The 14,198-nt window shown below is 38.6% G+C and overlaps 1 pseudogene; it reads left to right on the top strand.

Moving 5' to 3' along the window:
• Window positions 1-1,688: 1,688 nt before the first annotated feature.
• Window positions 1,689-9,134, top strand: LOC132590492 (cortexin-3-like; annotated as a pseudogene).
• The last annotated feature ends 5,064 nt before the right edge of the window (window positions 9,135-14,198 follow it).

Here is a 14,198-nt window from a genome sequence, read left to right as displayed (position 1 = left end):
TGGCTCCACCCTTTCACCTTGGGGTCATCTGCCATGGCCCAGTAAGCCGGGACGCCGGCAGCAAGTCCTCCAGGTGGTAGGTGTTACATTAACGAGCTCTATCTGCCCGGGTTTGATGTTAGAGTTTTCCTTCTCTTGGCTGGCGAGGTTGGTGAGCCCAGCCTGCCCATCCGGTTATACCGCCGGACATTCGGTCGCACCATGACGTGGCAAACTCTGTGAGAAACGGGGGGGACCAGCGGAAGGTGTTGCCACGGATGCAGTAATGCAGGAGAGGCCACTGCAGTGACCATCTGCCAGGCATAGTCGGACAGTGACCACGTGGCGTTCACTACACCGGGAGAGCAGAGGCTATGTATTGCGCATACACTTTCCCTGGGGGGGCAGGATACCCAAGAGGGAGCCCACCCCTCCCTCCCCTCCCTCTCAAAAGTAGGGGGGGGGAGAATATGTTTTCTCTGAGGTTACACAGGCTATGCAAGTACATCCCATTTGAACAAGCTTTGGCTAGTCTATTTTGATATGACGATGATGGTGATGATTTTTTTTAATCATGTAATTTATTTAATGAGCTTTTTACTAAGCTGCATGTTTTGATTTTGGTGGTAATTGCTGTAGTTACATTCTTTGAGATTGTATTTGTATAGATTTTGTGTGTGCTGCTTTGAGTGGTGGTAAAAAAGGAGTAAAATGTGCTTATATTGTAGTGATATTATGATGGCAGTTAGTCATATAAATGGCTATTATTGACCAGGGTAACTTAAAATAAACTATGAAGTAGAAGCAATGATGACACACCTTCCACAACTTCACTGCTATTCTTCATGAAAGGTTCACCAATGCAGTGACCAAAACTCTCCATATGTTTAAAGTAGAACTAATTCTCTCTTTTGAAGTGTATAAAACATGTGACAAAAAGATTCTTTATGAGTTGGTTGTACCAGCAGGATCTGATGTACTTTGCATATTTAGAATGGTATGAATGACAGCTTTGTAGACTTATGGCTGTGGAACAGTGGTGAAGCATCTTCTTGGCATGCAGAATGTTCCAGGTTCAATCCCCAAAAACGCCAGTTAAAAGAATATGGTATTAGGTGATGTGAAAGACCTGTGCCTGAGACCTTGGAGAGATGCTGCCAGCAGAGAAAATACTGATCTTAGATGACCAGTCTGACTCAGTATAAGAAAGCTACATGTGTTCAATGTGACCCTAACTGTGAAGAACAGACGGAGCAAATACAGCCACATCAAGCTAGTTGGAATAAAAGTTGCATGATCCTGGCTTTCAAACAACTGAAAGAATACAAATGTGTGCTGGCAAGGAACATGGCATCCCTATCCTAAAATTTGTTTTTCTTCCATTAGCCATTATCCTGAATTATTATCCTATATTTTTCATAATGAATCTTCTATTGAATGAGTTTGCTTGAAGGTCACTGACTGTAATGAATATTCCAATTGGCTAATGCAAGAACGTTAACTGGCATCAAAAAGGCAGATTACTGATAGCAATCAATATCGTCTAAAAGGAGCAACAGTGGGAAACTTATTGCAGCTTTGATTTTTGCATTGGCATCTGATTTTTTTTTGGGGGGGGTATTCTGTTTGAATGTTAATGTTTTCTGAAGATGGTTTCAGACAGGCTGCTCAATTGCTGTGACTCAGTGAAGCAGAATCTACTGAAGAGTTGCTGAGGCAGAACTGAAATCATGGCTTGCTTCAAAGAAACGACAGAGTTGTCAGCTAATTATTTTAACTTTCAAGCTTTCTTTTCTTTAAAAAAGCTCATGTAAGATTCTAAGCCTTTAAAATCTGGTGCCAGATGTTGCATTGCTCATCTAGTTGCTTGATGCCATTGAACACAAATGAAGTCCTGAAGAAGGAAAAAAGATCAACCTGTATCTGTGCAGCAGAATGTGGGTTAAGTTTTCTTTCAACTGGATAAAGACATTTCTACAACAAAAAATAAACTCTACAAATGCCTAATACTGCTTATTGGTGTAAAGCAAATGCTTATTGTATGTGGTAAGTACCAGAAAGAGGAGAGAGTGACTTCTTTTTCAAAAAATCAGTATTTCCTGTTAACTATTAACAACCGCATGTTAAATGTAAGAGCATGATGATGATGACATTGGTACGCTGTGTTAATTGTTGAGGTACTGTTTATATATAGATTCAGAAATTTTATTTGTTTTTTAATCCACTAACATTTGACAAGTTTAGAAGTCTTTAGTATTCAGAATGGTTTCTTGTGGAGTCTCTGTCAAACAGCTCTGTCAAACTTGGGAATACATCCCACTGAACTCAGTGTAACTTACTTTTACTGAGCATAATTACTGAAGTCCATCAGTGGCTATTAGTATAGCCACTGTGTGACACAGAGTGTTGGACTGGATGGGCCATTGGCGTGATCCAATATGGCTTCTCTTATGCTCTTATAGTAGACAATTCAGCTTTCTGCCAGTATGCTCATTCTGGAGTGCTAATAAAATAATGCGTGTGTGTGTGTGAAAACCAGAATGGAAGTTTTATTTGTTTTGCCATTAATTTTAAGATTGAGTTAGAGAACCCTGATTTTATTAGTAAATATATTTTCATGAGGCATATAAATGTTCAAAGATTTGTTCTCTACAAACTACTAGAAAAGCATAATTTCCTGAGCAGTGTTAGTTTAGATACCTGTACTTTGTAAGCATGAAATAACGAACCAGATGGATTCTGTTGGAGGAACTAATATCACGGACAGGTGGTGTGATGAATCCTTTCACACTATACAAAGGGCAATTGATACAATCAGCAGTTTTAAGAGCCTAATGTGGAAGCTAGGATTAATATCAAGTGTTGTTGCTTTTATAATGAGACTCAGAAATGCATGGAGCTATTTAATTGGTACAGTTGGTATTTGAGACAGATTAATCTTGTTATATATATAAAAGCTGAGTCCTTTGCTAGAGCATATGCAGTAGAAAACTGGGATATCTCAATAGATATTAGGTAACTTGATTTCCCTCTCTCTTAATAGGTGTCACATGTTGTTACATAATGGAGCTGAACCAGTAAGATAGGGGTGGGGTTAACTGGTAAAAGTCACAGATCCAAATGTCAGACTTAAAAAGTAAATGGAATGGGTCCGTTTGGCAGAACTAAGAGCATATATTCCTGCCTGTGTGTTAAAAATTAATATTTTTACAGATCAATCCAGTGTATGTCTAGACTAAAGTAAGTTCCACCTGCTCTCAGTGAGCATACGATTGCAGCTCCAATCTATCACCCCAGAATTGATGGAATTATAAACTTTAAACATTTAAGAGAGAACCAGCATGGTGTAGTGGTTAAGAGCAGTGGACTCTAATCTGGAGAACTGGGTTTGATTCCCCACTCCTCCACATGAAGCCTGTTGGGTGACCTTAGACCCATCACAGTTCTCTCAGAACTCTTGCAGCCCCACCTACCTCACAAGGTGCCTGTTGTAGGGAGAGGAAGGAAAGGTGATTGTAAGCCACTTTGAGACTCCTTAGGGTAGAGGAAAGCAGAGTATAAAAACCAACTCTTCTTGTTCAACATTTATCTTCAGCAAAATTAAAGGGTAATAGATGAAAAGACAGGAGAACAGGGGCTGCTGATTTTGCTCAGAGTTAGACAAAAATAACATGTGACTCACCAAATAGGTAAAAGCATTACTTAAGTATCACATTTGTATCCCAACTTGCAATGGTCTTTGACTAAAAGCAATGAATACTTTCAACATTTTCATTCTGTTTTTCTAGAGCAACATTCTTCCCAAGAAGTCTGTGAATTTGGAGTTTCATAGCTTCTGAAGGGGGATTTGAATTGCAGCTCTTCTACTTCCAAACCCAATTATTGTACTTCATTAGATATTATACATTATATACTCATGGCAAAGAAATGATATTCTCTGGTTGGAATATGGCCCAACTCTTTATAAAGGAAACTAAAAATACTCTTCTACAGTGGGGTGGTACTGTTTGCTTCACTGGAGGACTGCATGAGTACTGATGGGCTTCACATAGAGCCCCCTAATGGGACAAACAGTACAATTCATGGTCTGGAAATAGTCACAGAGGAGAAGACTGAACCCCATTTCCCCCTCTGAGTTGTGGTCCTGATCCAAATTTGGAGTTCCTGGGAATCAAGTTCCCTCATGTACCTAATGTGTGATTGAGATAAAGTCAGCTCATGGAAACCCAGCCACAACATATTTAAAACCACAGCTTGTAGTTTTGCTCTACATTAGCCTGTCCATTTGCACATGAAATAACTAAGGAACACTCTTCACACTGCTGCATTAGCCACACAAAAGCATTTTTGTCATATCTTGAACCCAGTATATATACTGTTTAACATTCTCTAATCCTTTTGCACCATTTTTGCTTTGGCCAGTGTTTCTTAATGTCTGTCCCTTTTTTTATTTTCTCACCTGGTCTGCACTAGAACTGAACCTTTTCTTGAATTGTTCCAGCCCTCTGGAAAAACATTTTGTTTTCTTTTAGGAAGGTTTGTAAGTAAAACATTTATCTTTCATGGAGCCTTCTGTACTTTTTATGGTTTTGAATAATTGGTGAATGGAGATGTTGTCTTTATCTGGAATTTGGGTAATATAATTGAGTTCCCAAGTGCCTCCTGGCAACTGACATAAGATGCAGGGTACTTATTAGGAGAAAAAGGAAGGCCCAGGCCATGTCACTAGCATTGCATAGGAAGCAATGTTATTATGCTGTGACACTCAGTTATTTGGACAAAAACCTCTATGTAAAAAATAGCTTCTATCATAGAGTTTTTGCCCAAATACCAGACTGTCTCCTGGATGTCACTGGTGTGATGACACCACTTCATGTGCGACACCAGCTATGTGATCTGGACCTTCTTCTTCCTCCTGGAAAGTCCACACTACCAGCCACCTGATCAGTGGTGAGAGGGTCTGGTAGCAGGAGAACCCCGCCACCACTGACCCTGGGAAGCTGGCAACCCTAGAGTATAACATTAACTATGTCGAGCCTTTTGGGGACAGGAAGAGCAATAATGTCTTACATAAACAAATGGGAGTTTAATACTCACATCTTAAAATACGTGTTGTTTACCCTGGCCATGTTTATTCTCCCTCTTTTCTCTCTCTACCTTATCCCACAAAGTACTCTTGTCCCTATTTATCTCCCCTTTTATTTACTTCTTGAGTCATATATGTCTTCTGCTTCCTTTCTCAACTTCTTTTCCACATGATAGGCCTGTCTACACCTAGACAGGAATTTAAGAAGAACAATGTTAGATTTAAGTAGCTAGTGCTTCTCCTTTCTATTAAATGTCCCCTGTACCCGTTATTCAGAAGTAATCAGTGTCTGAACATGGAGTTGCCTTTATTAATAGACACTGATAAGCTAGGGACCCATGAGGATCCCTCCCTCACTTACTCACATGTTCAGACAGCCACTTCTCTTTGGTCTCCTCCTTGCCTGCCCACTTGCAGAGCTGACAGCATGGTGGGCAGTGGAAGTTGCTCCTGCTTCTCCTTCTCTGCCCTGTTCACACAGTGACAGCATTGAGGAGGGCTCATCCTCCTCTCCCTCCCACTTTTCCTGCTGTCCCTCCCACCTGGCTCACATGGTAGTGGATGACTTTTTTGTCCTTCTCCAAAACAATAGTTGAAATCTTAAGATGTAGACGAATAAGAGAATGGATTTATACCCCGCTCTTCCCTCAGAGTCTCAGAGTGACTTACAATCTCCTTTCCTTTCCCTTCCCCACAACAGACACCTTGTCAGGTAGGTGGGGCTGTGAGAGCTCTTGAGAGAACAGATCTGAGATAATTGTGACTGAACAAGGTCACCCAGTTGGCTGCATGTGGAGGAGTGAAAATCAAACCCAGTTCTCCCAGATAAGAATCTGTGCACTTAACCACTACACCAAACTAGCTTTCCCCAAACTGGCTGTCATGTAGCATTGAGAGAGCTCAATGCTACATGTTAATATTTAATTTTTATAACTTATCTCCCATGGGTTTGTAGAAAACATCTCCTCTGTCAATCTGGCCCCATTATTTGAGTTTTTCTAGCTACACAGGGGTCATGTTCAGAATCAGATATATGATAGATTTCCATGTACTATAGTGAACTCCTTATAATTAATTATGACAGTGAAATCTCTGAAGTACTTTTTAAAATTCTATCCATAACTTCTTACTAATCAATTTCACCAAATAACAGTAATTATGAGACAGGGAACATTTTCCCCCACCTCTCTTCTTCAGCACCCTCCTTAAGGTAAGTCAGACTGATTTTCAGTATAGTGTAAGTGATATGAACACACATTTGAACACATATCTTTCCTGAAAACAAGTACAACTAAATAAAGCAAAAGTGTTTTCAAAGTGCTTCCCCCCATATGCAGAATGTTCCCAGCTTTTTTTTTTAAAAAAAAATGCCCCATTTGCTTCATGCTAATTAAGCTGTGCCAATTCTGTGTTCATTCTGATTGCCCTTCACTGTATTCCTCCCCCCCCCCCCCCCCGCCCAGCCCTATGACAGCCTTTTAGAGACAGGGTGTCCAAAATGCTACTCAGTTTTCAAAATGTGGATGAACCCTGCATTTCTATAAAATGATTATGGAACTGACAGTTTTATATTTGTAAAAACATGAAACGTATACTTTTTAAGCATTGAATTGATGGATTTAATCATTTATCAGCCAGATCCAATATCCTTTTGGACTGTCACAGTTATTTCAGTCTCTATCAGTGCATATGCGAAGTGAGAATCCTCCTCCCACCATGTGCATCACTTTATGCTTCCTTTAACAGAATTGTATTTTATCATTCATGCCTGTTTGAGAAATCCTTTCAAAGTTCTTCAGCCTGCTTAGTATTTTACCAATCCCAAACCATAGTTATTACACTGCTCTCCCATGCCCCCTCATGGGCCTCATTTCTCAGCTCAGGAACAATGCAAGTGACTTTCATTTCTCTAACAATCCATATATTAAGGGAGTCACAGATTCAGAAAAGTGAGGCAACATGCATGGCTGGTTAGCAGGCTAACTCTAATAAGATCAGAATCTCCACTACCACCTTCAGCATTCATCTCTTGAGTCTAGGAGGAGAAACAACATGGAAGGAGCTTATTTTCTCCCATGCCCATCCTGACCATCAAGGCCATGGGCTTATCCAAGGATTTCACCTATACAGCCTCCAGTCTTCTCACCCCTAGCTACAGTTCCCTGTATTCCTCATCTCAAGCCATTTAATGGCTCCTTAACCCTCTGGAGCAGTTTTCAGACCTTGAACCTATTAGCCAGAGAACCAAGCTCTCAGCACAAGGGGAAATGAAACAAGATGGGCGCCCAGGACCTTAGCTACATTACCACATACACATGAAAGAGGAACAATCATTCATAGCAAGTCTTTGCAATGCAATTGCTCTTTCCTTCCACTGCCATGAATCATAATTCCTTTATCTAAGCTCCTGGACATGCCAGTTCCTGAGCATTTTGTCTCTAGAATTCTGCTTTGAGAAGATTTTGTCTCTTTGAACATTTTGTCTCTTAGAATTGCTCCTTGAGGAAGTTGCTCTTCCCTTTCCCTTCCACCTTTATGGCAGCACAGTGGCTGCCCATGGCAAACTTGGAGTGGGCAAGTGGAGCATCTGGCTGTTGTGAGCCAGGGAATGTGACTGTGGGGGTGAGAAGGATGAGGGAGATTTGCTGAGCATTTCTTGAAGTACCACTTCAGTAGGAGTCATTTCCCCTTTCTCTTTGTTGGGAGAGGGGGTATTTTAGTCATTGGGGAACCTCTCTATCCATCTTTCTTCTCTTACCCCATGCCACCACTGCAGCCTTCCTCCTCTTTGCTTCCTTCCATTGTCCATCATTGTGAGACATGAAGACTGTCCTTGCTAGCTGCCTCCCAGTCCAACTAAATAAAATGCAGTATTAGAATTCCTAGGCTTTCATAGGAATGAGGCTCTTGTAAGAATTTGGGAACCAGGGAGGTTGCCCTGGTAACTGCCTCAGATGTCTCCACCTCTTCAGAACTTACCCAGGAATTGTCATCCATCTTTAATGGTGCTGAATCATCAACACACAGTTGCCCTAAAACCACTGAATGTGCCTTTCCTCAGAGTTACTGCAAATTATGGATATACTGCTTGGGGGTGGGGTGGGGTGGGGGCTACAGGACACACCATGTATATACTATATGTTGCTGTACTCCTGATTTAATACATTTGAATTTTGCCTCTAATCGTTTTTCAAAATTAGAATCAATAATTTTTAAAGCCAAGCTGTTGATCCAAATTTCAAATCAGCTAGTTTCAATTTGTCCTTTCCAATATGTTATTTGTAAATTAAATTATTTTTTCTACTGTCCTTTTAAATGTTCTGTATTATTAGTATAACAAAAGTGATTCCATCCTGATGAGTGGAGTGAAGTCATTCTGCTTCACTGTGCAAAACTAAAGAATAGCTCTTTCCCTCAGCTTGACATGGCTTGTAATTCATGGGGACAGTGATTGCAGATGGCTGATTCAGTGGGTCTTTCTAGAGTCTAGTTTGGATTGTTGCCAGAGAGTCACACCTATCTGCAAGGATGCAAATTGAAATGGTTTTTTTCTAATCTAGGAAGCAGAGATACTTCTTGGGAAGCAAAGATTGATAATATCCCTTTTTTGACATCCTCAGGCATTCAAGCATGTGACAACTTTCAATACAAATCATAGGAACTGGGTGTTCTACAGGACTATCCTACACAACAGAGTGCCATTTATAACTGTAGTTATCACTTCAGTTTCAGGCAACAAAGAACCTCCAAATGACTTCTAAAATGTTCTCCATGCACTGATGATGAAAAGAAAATTGTAGAATTACACCTTTCACTTTTTTGGAGAATGGATGGAGAGGCCTTCACTTCCACCTTCTTCTATTCTGGGAATATCCCCTCAGAAACTGGCATGACCCTGGAACAGAAAACCACCTTCATCTTTGTGATTTTATTGTTTATTTTCCTAGGAATCCTCATTGTCCGATGTTTCCGGATTCTCTTGGACCCATACAGAAGTATGCCAACCTCTACCTGGGCTGATGGACTTGATGGACTACAGAAAGGCCAATTTGATTATGCGCTTGCTTAGAGTCAAAGATTCACTTTATTTAGAACCCCTAACATATAAAAAAGCTTATGTTTAATAGTCAAAGAACTCTTCAATTTTTTTAAAGCTGCAAAGCATGCTGAGCATTTAAGAAACCAGTAATTATCTCAATAAAGAAAATAGTACATTTTCATGTACCAAACTGAGCTTCAAAAACAAGGCTTAAAAATATACAATACATACGGCTACCTACAGTTTAAAACAACAGTTTGTTAGTGTTAGGGATATCCAGTTCTCAAAGCTGGTGTGCATTTCCTTGTTCACTGCAAAACCTTTAACAATAATGCCTAAACTAGAAAACATATTTGGGGAGGGATGGTGGCTCAATGGTAGAGTATCTGCTTGGTAAGCAGAAGGTCCCAGGTTCAATCCCCGGCATCTGCAATTAAAAAGGGTCTAGGTAAGTAGGCATGAAAAACCTCAGCTTGAGACCCTGGAGAGCTGCTGCCAGTCTGAGTAGACAATACTGACTTTGATGGACTGAGGGTCTGATTCAGTATAAGGCAGCTTCATATGTTCATTTGGAAATTTTTGCAAAGGTGGTTATCATATATGTTGTCAATGTAAATGCATAAAATAACTGGGAAGAATCTTACATACACACAGACAATAATAAATTATAGAAACTAGAAAATCTCATTTGTTAAATTTTGTGAGACATCTTTAGTTACATCATCTTTGAATTCTAAATAGGTAAAGCAGATATTTATTAATTCATTTATACCCCACTGTTCTCCCCAATGGGACCCAAAGTAGCTTACAACATTCTTCCTTCCTCCACTTTATTCTCACAACATCCCTGTGAGGTAGGTTAGTCTGTGTGTATGTGACTGGCCCAAGGTCATCCAGCAAGCTTTCACGGCACAGTAGGAATTCAAAGTTCTGTCTCCCAGATCCTCATCCAGCAGTATAATCACTACACCACACCTGCTAACATAACAACAACAAGAAAGCAGATGTTTCCATATACATTCAAGGGGAAAATAGTTTACCTGATTACTTTAACAAGAAATTATTTAGAACAAATGGTTGTGGAAATATTGATGCTGAAAAGCTTTTCTAAAAGTTAATTTTTGTAAGCTTCTGTGCAATATATATATATATATATATATATATATATATATATATATATATATATATATATAATTTGATAGAAGAATAATTACTTGGCCCAATAAAATATTAAAAATACTTTTTTTATTTAATGCTGTGAGACCAAAATGGCCTCAAATGCCTTAATTGTTCTTATTAGACAAAGATCACACTACTTTCAAGAACCACTCAGTCAAATCAGACAAAAGTATCTGCTTTACAGTTCATCCTGTGCCAAGGACACATAAACCATATCCAGTGTCTTTCACTAGATAATCTTAAATCCCTTGCCACACATTTAGCCAATCTACAGGAGACTGGGGACTAGTAGAGACAGCTTTCCTTCGCCATGCAAATGGATCCAGTTCACATTGCAATATTTCACATGAGAGGTCTACATGGAGGCCCAAGAAACCATGAGAAGATAATGGGAACCAAACCTATAAGCTAGCACTCAGTTCACACTACACATTATTTGCTTGGTGAATGGGAGCTGCATGTACTTCTCATCCTCCACATCATTACTGTGCCTCCCCACATGAATAAGGGCATGTATCCTTACAGATTAATGTCATTCTGTCCCCATTTTTTGGAATCTCATATCTGGGTTGATACAGTACTGTGTACCAAACCCAAAAACTCTTTGTTTTGATTATTATGGTTTTTTTCTCAAAAAAAAGTGGGATACAGAAGGGGGAAAGGGGTAAGGGAAAATATTAATTCATCAAAGTTATCAAATATTATGAGTAGTTACATACAACTAGTAAAATCAACTGTATTAGAAAAGTACATGTTTTAAATATAGAAGCAGATAATAAATCATTACAATGTTCAGGAATGAATTCTCTCTTTAAACAAACAGACAAAAATATCGTAATATTAGCAAAAGTCTATTAATAATGAAAAAGTTACATCTTTAACAGTTAAGCATATTTCTGCACTAGGTTTGAACAATTCTCTGAATATTATCTTTATCATATTAAGTCTTATTCTTACTAGATATTTAAATAATAGTGGAATACTGAATAAAGAGATCAAATTATCAATATCATCACCTTTGATACAAGACAGATAGTTTCTACAAATGTCAGAGTCAAGAAATGTAACTATTCCCGTAATATGAATAATAGATTTGCCTTTTCTTAATATCTTCTTCATCTGGATTTGTTAAAAAAATTAGAATAATCTTAGTTTTCTTCCTATTGATTTTATAATCTTAAAAAATCCAAGCTTGAACCCAAAACCTCTTTGTTATGATCATTCTATCAGTCAACTTTTATTAAAACACATAAATTCAATACATTTACATAATAAGAAATGGTTGTTTTATTTCCCACCAGATTCAACTGCATCAACGTATTTGGAATTTCATTCCTTCAACCCCTGAAACTTCTGTAGCAGGGGATAAAATGAAGGGAAATGTTCAGCTTGCCTTCGTCCTCTTGATAAAATTATGCAGAAATATTCAGTGAGAATACCAAAAGTATCATAACCCAAAAATAATGAAAATACCAAAGCAAGTCTATAGCAAATTTCATTCGTCAATACCAATAGATAATCACAAGTGCAAAGTCATTAGAAATGTCCACATAAATAACTATTTTTTTCCACTAAACTTGAAAACATATAGAAAAATCCACATAGTAAATTTCTTGCCAAGAAAATCCAACACAAATCCCAAATTGAGGAATGAGGAATGAAAGTCCCTCTTCCTATTGTTGAAATATCCAAAACTTCTGTACTTTACTTTAATGATACTCTTCATACAGCCAATTCAGCTCTGAGAAGTGTCACACTAAGACAAAAGATAAAAGAAATGTATTAATATATGTATCTATATAAATATTTAATAATTTTTAATCTTAATCTACTGAAAAAAAAACCTGGCAACTGCCAGGGTAATATTAAAATCCACCCCTGTTAAAAGAAACCTCAAATTATCAAATTCACACCTGGAGTCCTGGACATAAGGTTTTATCCAGGTATCTCTTGCCACATTAAGCAGGTCACAATCAAATAAACCATGCTGAAGAGTGTCTATTTGGCCAGAACTGCATTGGCACTGTCTCAGAGTAAGGCACCTTGTTTAAGCATCCCAGTAGCTCCCCTGAGAAATGGCACTCAATCAAGCCAGCATAAATAATCGTCCGTAGCGTGAAACTGTCAGGAAATCAAAATAAGCTGGAAGAGATCACACACATTAAACAATGCACTCTCCAACCACTTTCAATGCACTTTCCAAATGGATTTTAGTGCGTGAACTGGCAAAATCCAATTGGAAAGTGCACTGAAAGGGGATTGAAAATGCATCATTTAGTGTGTGTGATCACAGCTTTTGTGGCAACATTAGACCTAGTATGGAAGTGAGCACACTCTTCATGCTCTCATCATGGTGCTTCTAGTATCCAATTTGTCCATACAAGATTGTAGAAAGAGCTGCTGAAGACCCTTATTCTTTTAGATCCTAAGGGGAAATTCCTAGAGTCCAGATACAACTTTCAATCAATTTGCTCCATAAACTTTGATAAGAATCTGCTTGCAATTTCCAAAGCTCCTTATATGATAGTCTCATGCCTCACTCTATCCATTATGACCTCCTAATTGTCATCTTATCCCAGCCCTTGGGCCACAGTGGTTAGATTCTGTCCTCTAGGATGTACTAGTTTGAATAGATGTATATCAGCTTGTGAGACAGGATATTGGACTAGAGAGACACTTTCCTATGACAGTAGGACCAGAATAATGTACAAGTTATACAAATCCAGATCATTACAGTAGTGTTTAATGCATTGTCATCCACTGTGTTTCAGAAAACAACATCATTAATAACGTGTTATTAGTGTTTGTTGAAATAAAAAGGTTATACATTTTAACAGATTTATTGGCATGCTTCATGGAAGTGTTAATTTAAATTCAAGAATGCAACATATTCAGGTGCAAGAAAGATAATTTTTAAGATAGTTTGCTTTGTAGAGAAGCTGCATTGTAGAAAACCAAAAATTACATCTATGTTTATTAATACTTGTTCCCCCTCCCACATATTACAGCTCTGTGGGCTAAATTAAAATATAGTTTTTAAAGAGTTGGGTCCAGGTCCCCCCAACCCAGCTTACACAGAGTCACATAGCACCTGCAGGGAACAGCTTATTATTATTATTATTTTAAAAAGGAGAGCCCAAACAGTGCCATGGGGGAGGTCCACATGCAGCAGCAAAACTGGAGGAAGAACTACTTCCAATGCTTTTTTCACACAGGAAAAATGGCTTGGGAGGGAGACAGACCCTTCCTCTCCTGCAGCCCCATTCTGAGTCTGATTGGGCTTTCCTTTTTTTTTTAATTAAAAAAAGAAGAAGTTATACCCTATAGCTGCTGCATGGCTGTGGGGAACACAAAATTGTAATGTTTAATTTGGCCCTGCAATGCAGGATAAAACCAAGTGTTTCATTGTTCTGTTTTATATTGGTAACCAAAGCAGGGATTTACTGCACAGTTTGTCTCTCTTCCATTCTTTTATTTCCATTCTATATATTTTTTTTCAGCTCTGTGGCCTTGTTTATACACATATACTGTATGCATCACTTGGTTATTGAGCAGCAGATAGCTGTTTGGTGGTTGAATTTATGAACTGGCTATGTTGAAAAACACTATGTCTGAAATTATATGGAATCTCCATATGTGATAATGTGTCTGAAATGATATTTTTGTAGGTAAGCCCTCACTCAGTGGTGCAGTTGTCAAATGGTAAACATGAATTGGTGTGCCAGCTCTTTGCCTTCTTTTACAGAAAGAATCTGCACAAAGGTTAGACTTTCCTAGATTTTATTGGACTCTAAGTATAGGGTCATCTATCCAGCTATTAGATTAGCCATAGGTTATATTCAGGGTTGAAGTCTATTAGGAGACTTATTACCCTAACATTAAGGTAGGGGTGGCCAACGGTAGCTCTCCAGATGT

The sequence above is a fragment of the Heteronotia binoei genome, unplaced genomic scaffold, assembly GCF_032191835.1.
Source record: "Heteronotia binoei isolate CCM8104 ecotype False Entrance Well unplaced genomic scaffold, APGP_CSIRO_Hbin_v1 ptg000047l___fragment_1, whole genome shotgun sequence".
Taxonomy (NCBI): Eukaryota; Metazoa; Chordata; class Lepidosauria; order Squamata; family Gekkonidae; genus Heteronotia; species Heteronotia binoei.
This window is presented reverse-complemented; position numbering and strand designations above follow the sequence as displayed.